Source organism: Corvus cornix, chromosome 14 (assembly GCF_000738735.6).
Source record: "Corvus cornix cornix isolate S_Up_H32 chromosome 14, ASM73873v5, whole genome shotgun sequence".
NCBI classification, from domain to species: domain Eukaryota; kingdom Metazoa; phylum Chordata; class Aves; order Passeriformes; family Corvidae; genus Corvus; species Corvus cornix.
Genome location: NC_046344.1, coordinates 3,962,661 through 3,974,819, shown reverse-complemented (window position 1 = coordinate 3,974,819; position 12,159 = coordinate 3,962,661).

Here is a 12,159-nt window from a genome sequence, read left to right as displayed (position 1 = left end):
ACCTGCAGATTTACACCCTCAGCCTTTTCCACAGAGTTCTCTGGATTTGTAAGAGGGCAGGATGTGACCTGCAGAATTTAACAATGGGTGCTAACCTCGACTGTAATCAAATTAGGCTGGAGCACTGGCTGTTGTACCGGGAACTAAGTTGCAACCCACCTAGAAAATAACATTCATTTCTTTTTTGGCATGAACACATTTTTTTCCAATGATTCAGGATGTGTTCTGGCTGTGCCTGTGCTGGAGAGGGATCTGCAGGACAACAGGGGTTTCTGGCCCAGATGGCCTCCATCCTTTTCTACTACCTAGCTGAAGCTAGAGCAGCTTTTAACTGAGAGCAAATGGTTTTAGGCCCTCTTCATGCTGCCACTCTTCAACTATGTTTGCAAATGTTACCCCCAATGCCTGATGTGCCCGTAACGTGTTTTAACTTCCATGTGACTAAAAGCTGGGCTCTTGCAGGTCTGCAGCACAGCTCCTGGTTTGCCTGGCTGAAAATCAAACCTGCATGTGCATTTGCATACCAGAGCTGGGCTAGGATCCCACCAGCCAGCCAGTTCATTCCCTGTGCAGACAGGTTCTTACTGTATCTCTTTCCAGACAAGAAAGCCCTTGTGACTGAGATGCTAAAAATAACAAATGTGTCTTCATGCCTTGAGTAAGATGGGCCGTGGGTGGGCACAGCCTGGCTTTTAAAGGGTTAAGGAGGCTGTGTCCTTGGTGACATGCAATTTATGATCTTGTGAATCCTTTTTTAATTATTTTGCTGTGACAGAGGTGGAAATATCCAACTTCAAACGACTGGCTTTATTGATATGCTGCTATTTGTGCCTCTGTGGAGGAACAATCCCATAAAAGCAATAAATTAGAAAAACCCCTTTTCTCATCAGAGAGAGAGATACTTTCTGGCTGGGAGCGAGAGACCTGGTGCAAAGGCATTTCAGCTCCACGAAGGGGCTCCCTGTGATCTGTGGTGAAAAGCCCTTTCTTACTAACCAGGCACATTTACAGTGCACCCAATTACTCAGCTGCACATCGCCCTCCAAGCTGGGCCAGGCTCATTGCACATGGCTGGAGTTTGGAATTTTTGTCTGCATTCATGGACATTGGCTGAACATCTGTAAAATGTTTACGGCTTTGTGGCTGCTCACACTGGTTAGTTATTTTGCCATATTTGCTCTGAGAGGATGATCAGAAAACACGTTTTAGGAGAGAAAAAAGGGATTTCAAAGTACAATTAACTGATGCTGTTGGAGATGAGCTGATTGAGGCCAAAATGGTTTATTTGCAGACATGAATGACCGGTTTTTCACAACGAAATCCATCTCATCAATCCAGATGAGAGCAAATATGACGCTGTATTTTATTTTTTTTTTTTTTTTTAGTGTAAATAGTTGCCCGTAACAGAGATGTACAGGCCTGGCCACAGGAGTACCCGGGCGCAGCCATACAAACACCAGCAGTTATGAAATTATTTGTGCTTCCAGCTGCATTTGGCAGGTGCTAGAGCTGAGCTGGGCTCTGCCAGCCTGTGTGGAGTGAGCATTGCCTTGGGTCTGACCAGTCAGTGGCATGTGAGCAAGCCTGTTCCCCTCTCTTTGGACAGGCACAGTCTGATGTGGAGCAAAAAACACATGGAGACTGACCCTGGGCCCCAGGAATGATCACCAACCCGACCCCTCCTAGCACAAAGGAATTGCAAAGTTTGGGGAAATTGATTCCATGCTCGTCCTGGGAAAATCCCCTGTCTGTAACTATGGTCTCCTCAGTACCAGCCCTAGAAGGAGAGGGAGACTTCACCAGGGCTGAGCTCACACATTTCTAACAAAAGTCAAGCATCTGCCCCAAGTCTTGTGTTTACCAAAGGGGAGACAGCAGTGTACCTTGAGCTCTAGTCTCTAAACTGTTTTTGTTAGGAGGATCTGTGAAATATCTGCTCTTCTTGGACCAGTGGAATATTTTATCATACTTCAGAGCCCCACTCATTTCAGAAGCTGGCCTTTGGTAACAACTTTTTCTGGCACCCAGCCTGGCCCAGGTCTAAATTGATGATCTCAAGTAAAATTGCTCCAAATGCCATCATTATTCCCTGGAAGCGCCCAAGAAGCAGAAGTTAAGGCCTGATCCTTTTTTGCACCCTGGCATAAATCAGGAGTGCCTTTACTGAAGTCCCAGGCACTTCACACACTCTAGAAGCGGTACAAGAGAAAGAGATGATTTGGTCTCCGAGTTTCTACCTGCTGTTGATCTAATCCTGAGATGCTGCAGTAAATGGGATATTGCTTTTGACTCACACAGATGCTGGATCAAGCCTACAGTGATTAACATTCAACACTTGTGCTTCAATCAAGGTACTTTTCTGTAGTAACATCATTTATGTTGAAACTTCTTCTCTTTCAGTCGCTGATCTGCAGGCTTATCTGCCTTAGCCTGGTGTAAATCCAGGGTAACGCTGTTCTTATTGGAGTTATTCCTGATCAGCACTGGTTAAATGAAATCGGAATGTGACCCACAGATGACATGGTTTCAGGGCCCTGTAGAGACCAGAGCTATAACCCAAGTTCCCTGGTACCAGCTCCCTCATCCACGCTGACCAGGACAAAGCAACATGGATGAGACACTATTGCATTTGTCATTCTTTGACATGGTAAAATTTACTGTGCTGTGGGGTCTTCCCCATTCCCTGTTTACAGACAGTGTTTTCATGGGTATGGAACCACCTGCCTCTGCGCTGGCCCATCCTCAGGGCTCGTCCTCCAAATCCATAAAACTTCCAGGCTTGACACACGCTGCACTGTGAGAGGCTGAACGGAGCCAGTCTGAGGGATGGAGAACATTTCCCACCCAGGAAGAAAGCAGGAAAACAATCCTGGCTTCAGAGAACCCTATCTGCTGGCAGATGGAGCTGATCATCCGTGTGGGCAGCCCACCCTCTATAAAAAGGGATTTTCCCACGGCTCTCATAAAATCCCATTCATGATCTACAGCCCAACTTCATCCTTTGTTCACACCTCATCAGAACCAGTGCTTTCAGGTTGGACTGGGCACCCAACAATGGGGTGTCTGCCAGCTCAGAGCCCACCCGGGCTGGATTTTCAGAGCCCATTTCCAAGAGCACCTTGCCATGCCCGTGGGAGAGATGAAGCACCACCAGTGATGAACAGCAATTCTGTGGGACTAAGCCCCCTGCACTGCTGCAGAGCTGGAGCAAACTGGACCCTCATCCAAAATGATCTTTTGCCGCTGCTTCGTCACATCTTGAAGGTCACTGGTGAGGCCGGGCAAGGAGAAACCCACGTCTGCCACCTCACTGGGCCTCCTGGGCATGTTCACACCTCCAACCTTGCGACCCCTCAGGAAATCATCCCACTAGAGGGCACTGGGAGTCGATTTTCCATTCCCTTCTCTTAGTTTCTGCTCTTTATTTGAGTTTCTCCTTGCTTAGCGTTCTCCCCACCTCTCCCTCCTCTTTGCTGGCCAGCTCAGACTGTTTAAATTGGAAATTATTTGTATTACTGTCTGTAAATAATAGATGAGGGAGTGAAGTGGAGTTGGTGTCCCTTCCATAAACTCCTCCTCACTTTAATTAGTGCGAAACAGCCTGGTGAGAATGCGAGCTGCCTTGATGCTGGTAATTAAAATTGAAACCACTGAAAAGCTGCTCTATTTTTTATCGGAGCTGCTGTTCGGAGCCGGGAGCCTGCGGACGGCTCTGCAGTAAAGAGTGATAATGAAGGTGTGAATTCCCGGAGGGAGGAGGGGCAGCTGTAGCGATGGCTGAACTTACACCAGATGAAAATGCAGGAGCAATTAGAGGTGGCTGTGTACAAGCTGGGCATCGGAGATTAGCTGGCACCTTGGGAACATGGCAGGGAGGGACAGGGAAGGGGGAGATATATTTTTTTTTCCATTTTGAAAAAATTTAATAACAAAAAAAAGGGTGGTAACTTTAAAAATAAAGACAAACATGTGCAATGTCCCCACCTGAGCAAGGGATGGGAGGGATGGCAGAAGATGGGGCTGCACTACAGAGCATGTGGGGTTGGAGATGGGGGTATCTTGCATTGGGAAACAGCAGCATTAGTCACGTTGGCTTTTTCAGGAGCTCCCCAGCTGCCCTTGCAGGAAAGGCATGGCCTTGCTGCCTTTCCCAGGTGTGCTGCTCCTGAACGCCCATCTGAATCTCTCTGCATGTCTTCTGTGTGCCCGTGAACTGAACCAAAGCCAAGTGGTGACCACTGAAGACTTCTCATCTTCTGTTAGGCTTTGGAAAACCTCTGAAAAATAGCAGCTGTTAACTTGGGTATCCAAGAGTGGTGGAAGATGGAAGAGCACAGAGAGCTTTGTTATTACGAGCCAAAGAGGAGTTTGGGAAGAGTTGCTCTGAGTAATCAGATGTTATTATTAATTGCTTCCTGCTCTGACATGTTCATCTTAGTGTGTGCCCCACCAAACAGCTGACAGCCTCCACTGGGCAGCAGAAAACATGTCAGATAATATAAGGTTCACATGTCAGATAATTTCATGTATATACATTCTTTGCCTATGGTGAGAGCTGTAAACCTGCAGAATCTTCTTCTGGCTGCAGCCACGCTGCAAGTAAAACACTCTCTGAACAAAACCACATGAGATAGAGGTGCTCTGGGGGTAGAGAAGCTCCTCCATCCTCCAAGAGCTGATGGGAGCCTCCACCCAAAGGACACCTCATTCCACCCTGGCTCGTTAGCTGCCTAGACACTGGGGAGCACCCAAAGGAGTCAAATTGTCTTAATTTAGACTGAAGAGAAATTTTGTGGAAAGGAAGTTAAAGAGGCTGTAAATTGCCTGCCCCAATCAGTTGTGGTTTCAGAGGGTTGGCTCTTGGGTGCTTCTTGGATCAGGAGCTGCTTACAGAGGCTGCAGCTCCATGGCTGTAATGCCATTCCCAACGTGAATTTAGGCTCCAAAGTAGGAAAAGCTCAGACTTTCTGTAGGAAGTTTCAATATTGGAGTGAAAAGCCAAAATTTAAAAATTGACTATGAAAGGAGCAAACTTTAATACTTCCTGTAATACCACGATCTTGGAAGAGATCTGTGAAATAAATAATGGCCTGTGCATTAGTGTCCTTATGCACCAAGAAAGAGGAAAACAATTGCTTAATTTGAAACATACACTTGGACTTCACCTGCATGAAGGATTCTGCTAAATTTTCATTGAAATGTTCAGCACACTTGGTTCTCTAACAAACCCCATGGCTTTGCAGAATAAGCATGTTCTGGTGAAAAGCTGCTCAGCTTTTTTTCTTTGTCGTTGAGTCGCAGTAACAAAATATTTTTACACTTGAAATTTATCACTTGATCTCCTGAAGGAAGAATCTGAGAGAGCATCGAGGGCAAAGGAAGGAGAGCTGAGATGCCCATGGCTGGTGATTTGTTTGTTTTCAGTTAATGTGATATTCTCAGGAATATGCTGATCCAGGTATAATGGACTGTCCACAAGGCTGATTAGTGCCTTAGCATATTAGTGAGATCTCCATGAATCATATTTATCTCCCACATCTTCTCTGCCTATGAGTTTCTAAGGTTTCTCTCTGATTTCATCTGTGAGGTGCAAGCATCCCTCAGAGAGACTTTGCTAAACTCTCCAGAGCTTGGAAACTGGCAGTTTATAAACCCTGGAGGTGGGCAAGTTTAGAATCATTTGAGGCTTAGAGACTCTGAACAATTGTGTTTTCACTTGTTTCTGTTTTGTTGTAATGAGGCTGTATTATTTTATTATAAACCAGGCAGGCCTTGCAGTTGAATTAAACCTTTGTTCACTATTGTATACTGTGCTTAACATTGTTTTCTCAGTTAATAGGTTGTATTCTCTCACCTGTCAGGCATGATACAAAAATGTGATTGAGCAGATTTCAAAACGGAGAGGGCGTTTTCTCAAGCCTATGGGACATGTTTGTTTGTTTATCAACTGGTTTCACATGCTGGTCAGTGGCTTTTGTTATTTAAACCAAAGAGAAGGTAGAACAGATTTGTATCTGAGCCACCCTGTGTACAAACACTTGGGACTCTGTGTCTTTTTTGCTTTGCCAAATAACTTTTTCAAGACAACTGAGCTGTCAATTTGTTAGAAGGAAAAAACTATCTTCAGAAATGCTTATTTCCTTTACTGAATGCTAGGAAATTTCCAGGGAAAAAAACTTATTAGGATAGAACGAAGAAGATAAATTGAAATTCTTTGATTGAAAGTAATGTTATTAAAAAGTTTTAATTATTGAGAAGAAAATGTAGGAAAGGCACTCAGAGCTAACATAAAAATGATTGGAAACTGGTAATTAAAATAAAATGCTTGAAAATTAAACATCACAAAAATATGAAACTGCAAACACGGCTCTGATTCATCGCAGCACTTAAAATTTGGGATTGCTATTAAGTTGTAGATGGTTGGTTTGAATTCTGTGTGTCTATGTTAATGCTGAAAGTTGGGCAAATGCTGCAGGGCTTTCCTGGTTGAGGCCACCAGATTCCAGATCCTGTCCTTGTTCTTCCCTTTCCCAGCTCTCGCCATTCTCCATTTAGATTTCTACTCTAAAGCAAAACTTGTTGCTCTTTCTGAGAGTATCTGGATGCCACCTTCCCTAGGTGTTTTTAAAGCTCATCAGTTTCACCCTTCCAAACACTTAAAGCTTTATTTTGCAATCCCAATACCATTACTTAAGCAGAGAGCTGTGTCTCTCTGCAGAGCATCCATTTCTGCTCAGCAAAGGTTGCTTTCCTCGAGTGGCAGCCTCTAGATTTCTACACAAACATCTCCAGAACATCCCTGGGATCTTGCAGAACTGGGTCTGTGTTTCCTCAGGAACACTTCATGAGGGAGCTGGCATTAGATGGTTGTTCCCCTGGTCACTGGGCTGGTTTGGGAGTCTGCCTCACCAAAACACTGTAAGGAGCACTCATATAAGCAAGGGGTAGGAAGTACCAACATGCTTCTGCTGGCATTTTTTGCACCAGAAAAGCCACCACTCCTCTGGCAATCACAGCCAGACAAGACCCATCCAGTCATCCTCTCTATTAACCAGACTGGCTTTTTCTACATGGTCAGAGCAGTGAATTGTTGCCATCCCCCGATGGACAGACAGCCTCACCCCCCTCCTCCAGGACATCTAGGAGCAACATCCTAGCCCTACACGGGACTTGACTCATGCCACCTTCTTTGCCCACAGTGCTCCTTCCCAGGAGAGACCGAGAGAGAGCAATCTTAGACTTGGAAGAAGGTAATTTGAATTGGATGTGCAGTTGTTACTAATTTAATGTTTATCCAATAACAAGGACTTTGCAAAACCCCTTACCTTTTCATGAGCCTCAGGTAACACTGTCAATTCATAATTGCTATGATTCCTTTATCCTGTGGTTTAATAAATAATTTACCTAAATTATTAAAATGAAAATTTCAACATTATTAAAAATTAACCAGGTTAAATGAGCAAACAGTAAATAGTGCTGGGATTGTCCTGCGTGACAAGAGTCTGCAGCTTTTATTGTCTTTTTCCCAGGCACAGAGGGGACATTCCTCCCTCCCCTTCTCCTTCCTCCCTCCCTCCACTTCCACTGCTCTACTCTTGTCTTTCACAAACTCCTCTCCTTGATATTAGTTTTCTTCACAACCTGTTCCTTCGTCTCCATGTCCTATTCTCCACTGCTGGTTTACTCTTCCTTCCCATGAACCCTCTCCCTGCCTGCTGTAGCACCAGGCATCCATCTCCTCTCTGCACACTCTATTCTGCACACATATGTAGCACAAGATGCCTGGTGGGCCTTTTTGTGCTTTTTTTCTTTGATCTGTGGCTGGCAGTGCCATCTGATGCCAGGAAGACATAGATCCAGGAGAACATATGATCTCCAAAGAGCAGAGAGTTTGTCAGGTCTTCAGGATACGGACTACTCCCATTCATGAAAAATTTATTAAATTCTGACTGCTCTTAAAGGATTGCAGCTCTGTCATTTTTAATTGAAACATTCAGTTTGCCCAAAATGAAGTGCTCCATCTTCCAGGCCGTATCTCTTGCCAGATTTTTTTTCTTCTCTGTAATTCCTGCTGAACTGCTCCTTCTGCTGTTTTCTGGCAGAATTCCTCACTGACTTAAAAGGGTTTCCCCCCTCCAGGCTTCATCCCATCCATTTTCCCTTTCAGCACATGGGAGTCCTGGAAATGGCCTTTCCTCCCGCCTGGCATTTTTTCACACAGAAAACTTGCAGCAGCACAGACCTCAGGGCACACAGCTGATCTTCTCCTGCAGACCTGGGAGAATGAGGCACCCAGCTCCTGCTGAGTTTCAGTAAGAGCTTGGTGCCTGCAGGCCCGTCCATCCCTTCTCCAGGGTGTCCATAACCCCACTGCACATCCCCTGCAGTCACCTGGGCTCTGAAAGGCAGGTGCAGATTTCTCAATGCGCTCTAATCATGCTCTTCTCTTTCTTCTGACGCTAAGAGACAACGGGGGGAGTCAGGCAATGTTTGCCACTGAAATTTCTCTTTGTAGACAGGCCCCTCCCTACCCCTTCCTGAGCAGCCCTTGTGTAGTTCCCAGCCTTGTTACAGTCCTGTTTAGGATGGAAAATGAAGGAAAAAATCCCACCTGCATGCAGAAGCAGTGATGGTGTGAGCCACAAGGATAACTCAGCTGGAATGTGTCCAGGAGACCTGGAGTGCCTGCTCCTACAACACGCTCCTGAGAGGTAAAGCCCCAAGGGTATGGTCAAAGTGGAGGCAACTGGATGCACTCTGAAAGTGGTGAGACCCAGAGCCCATAAAACAGGGGAGCTGTGTCCGTGGGGAACGTGGCAGATATTGACTGCACTGTCTCGTGGCATGGCCCTTTCCTTCCACAGTCAGGGCTGATATCTGAATTACTTTGGATTTTAACCACAATTAAAGAGCTAATCAAGGTCAACAGCTCCTTTCAAATACAGTTTAGTACAAAATCCTAATGCAGGAATTACACAAATTGATATTGTCAATATAATGGATTCAAACCAATTGTGCTAAACAAGGTTGTATCAAGTCTGCACTCTGTATTAGGTGAGGGCTAATTCTGTCTAGCAGCAGTGGAGACGAACAGAAAAACAGATACATCAAGCCTTCACAGTCTGGATTTATTACTGAGGTGGTTTTTACTCCCCTCAAAGAATTCATTAGTCTAAGAAAACAGTGCAGTTCCGAGGATTCAGTTCCATTCAGAAGGCAGAACGCACAAAATTGAATGCATGCGACCTCTCGGTCTAATCCATAGGAGGTAGAAGGAAGGGACAGTCAAGAGAAATGATGAGCCTGGAGAATAAATCTGAACAGCAGCCCTTGGTGAAAAAGGAGGTGACAAAAGACTCTGCTCAGGTACCCAAATGGATTGCACTACTCGAGACATCTTAAAGTATCCAAGACACCAGGCATGGCTGGAAGATGTGACGAGACCTGTACAAAACCCATATTCTCCCAGCAGGGCAAATGCTCTAGAGCAGCTCAAATGAACCCTAAGAGATCTAAACCTCTCACATCATCACATCATCACATCCCAGCCTTGTTTTGCTTTTCCTCTGAGACTCTTAAAGGTTTCACCAATGAGTTTCTTCCCAGCTTTGTAGACATGACGTAACTCTTTCCCTTCATCTCAGCATCCACCTTTTGATTCCTCTCCTCAGAGCAAGTGTGTGGAGTGACCCCAGCCCTTGCTCCCACCCTCCAAACTGCTTTGGAATGGTGGGAGACAGCCAACTCTTCCGGGGTCTGTGAGAAAGAGGCTAAATGGGAACACGAAGGTGGTAATGGAGTGGAAGCAGAACAAGGAAAGACTCACTGATGGATTATTAGGCACTGTCAAAGTTTCAGCAGAGTGGAAAACTTGGAGGCAGGAGTAGTAACCCATGAAAAATCACCTCTTCCTTTTCCTGTTCATGGCAGGGCAGCGTGTCCAGATCAAAGCCACCCGTCCCTGCTCGGCCACAGTCGCACGATTTACGAGGCACTGGGGCACCAGCCCATTAACAGCCCTGGTAATTCATTGCAAGGGCAACAGGAGGTGTAAATCCCCTCCCCTCAGAACTTATACATTTACCCAACTGTCCCCACAGTCACTGGACCTGGACATCAGAGGGGCTGATGTTATGAATGAGAAGGGCCACAAGAGGAGCAACAGGGAAAGAGAGGGGACTCAGGAGAGTCTGGGGTGGTTGGAGAGGGTGGGAGAGGCACGACCCGAGAGGCAGAGCCATTTTCTTATGCACCCATTAAGTAGCAGAAAATCTCATGGGTTTTAATTGCATCCTGACCTTCCGGAGCTCCTCCTGGCTGTTCCCTTGGGATCGGCGTTGGAGAAGGAGCATGCTTCATGCACACGGGCAGCTGGGAGGCCTCTGCACTTTTTCAAGGTTTGTGAGCCATTGTGCTCCACACACAGGGCAGTCCCCACTGCCAGCAGCTGGTTCAGAGGCTCAACAACACCAAAGTCAGTGATGGCAGCAGGTGATACCAGCTACAGTGAGATAGATACAAGGTCCCAACACGATTTGGAACCTGAAGACCTAGAAATTCCTAGGTGGAGAACATTCACCTAGCATACCATCCCTTTACTGGCAGCACTCAGACATACTGTCTTCTTGTACATCTTCTCTTACTCTTCTGCAACATGCCTACATCCAAAAATAGCTTTGCAGAAAGCAAATTCTTTGTTGCTTTCCAAAGACAACAAATACCAGATTTTCTCTCTGTTTTCTTGTGCCTGGCTACTCCATCCATTTGCTCTCACTCTTTCTCTCTGTCTTTACCTTCCCCATAGTCTGCCAGGTCCCATTTCTTATTTCCAATCACCATTTCTCATGTCATACTCCATTTTCCTTGCACTACTATCTTTCTGCTCCTCCACGCTTGGCTCCAGCTGTTTCTGGCTTTCAAAAAGTCTCCTTCTGTTTGGTCTTCCCTGACTTTTTTCATTCTTCTGCTGTTGCCTGTACATGCTCAACTCTTTAACACTAGCTAATATTTGATATCAGAAAACTTGTCTCAGCTATATGACCAGGTTTAAAACATCTATATATTCACAAGAAAGCCTTGAATGTGAGTTCCTCTTCAACAATCTGTATGCTAGAACTAAATCCTCATCAGAGGTGCTTGCCTTTAAGGGCAGCAGTGGAGATAAATAGGCTCTGAAGCAGAAATGGAAGGCTCACCAGTCATATTCAGCAAGTGAGATAAGATGGCCAGATCAGTGGAGTGTTTTCTTGCAAAAATCTTTCAAATTTCTCTTAAAAAGGGGCCTTTTAAAAATTAATTCCACTGCAGTTTCTTTTGTGTCATTTTTAAGTTACTACTTATCATTTCTTTTTGAAGCAAAACTACTAACAGATTTCCATCAATTTCCCTCAGAAACTCATTTTCTATTTCATACTACGAAGTTCACAAGAAATATGGCTAATTTCCCAACCAGTGGTTGCTGTGCACTTGACCCCATGGTCACAGGGCCAGGCAGATGTGCCTGCAAGACAGGAGAGCACTGGTTTACTGGTTTGGCTCAGCATGGGACAGGGAAGTGACCAGCTAAAAGGGGATGGAAATGGTCAGAGTGTTTCCTGTTTCTCCTCACAGAGCAAAAGCTGGCCCTTAAAGCATGACCAAGAATGAGAATCAGGCAATGATCTTTGGTTAAAAGATAACCAGAAGGGGGGTAAATGGAGAGAAAGTGCAAATGAGAAGATACTGGTCTAGCTGGGAGAAAAAGGCTTTGTTAGGGTAACAGTTTGGAAGGAAAATCTGTGAGATTTGGGTTTAGACATGCCTGACTATTGAAAATGTGATTTAGGCACTTCAGTGCTTTTTAGGTGGAAGAAATTCAACTCTGGTTAAGTGGAAGGAACAATTCCATGAACAACTTGTAATAAAGTTAGGACACTTTTTCGGTCTTGACTTTCTGGAAGCAGATCTCAGCCTCACACACAGCTTCTTCAGGGTCTACAGCGCTGGGAAGACACAAGAAGGAGACAAAGCAAGGTTTTGATGGCTCTTCTGTGTTACTTTCTCAGAAAGGAGCCTCATAAATGTTCATAGATGTCGTCATGGGATTTACAGCCTGTTTAGATCTCTGGGTTGTGGTACATTCCCACCTCTAAAGGCAGATGGATCATCTTCACCAATGAG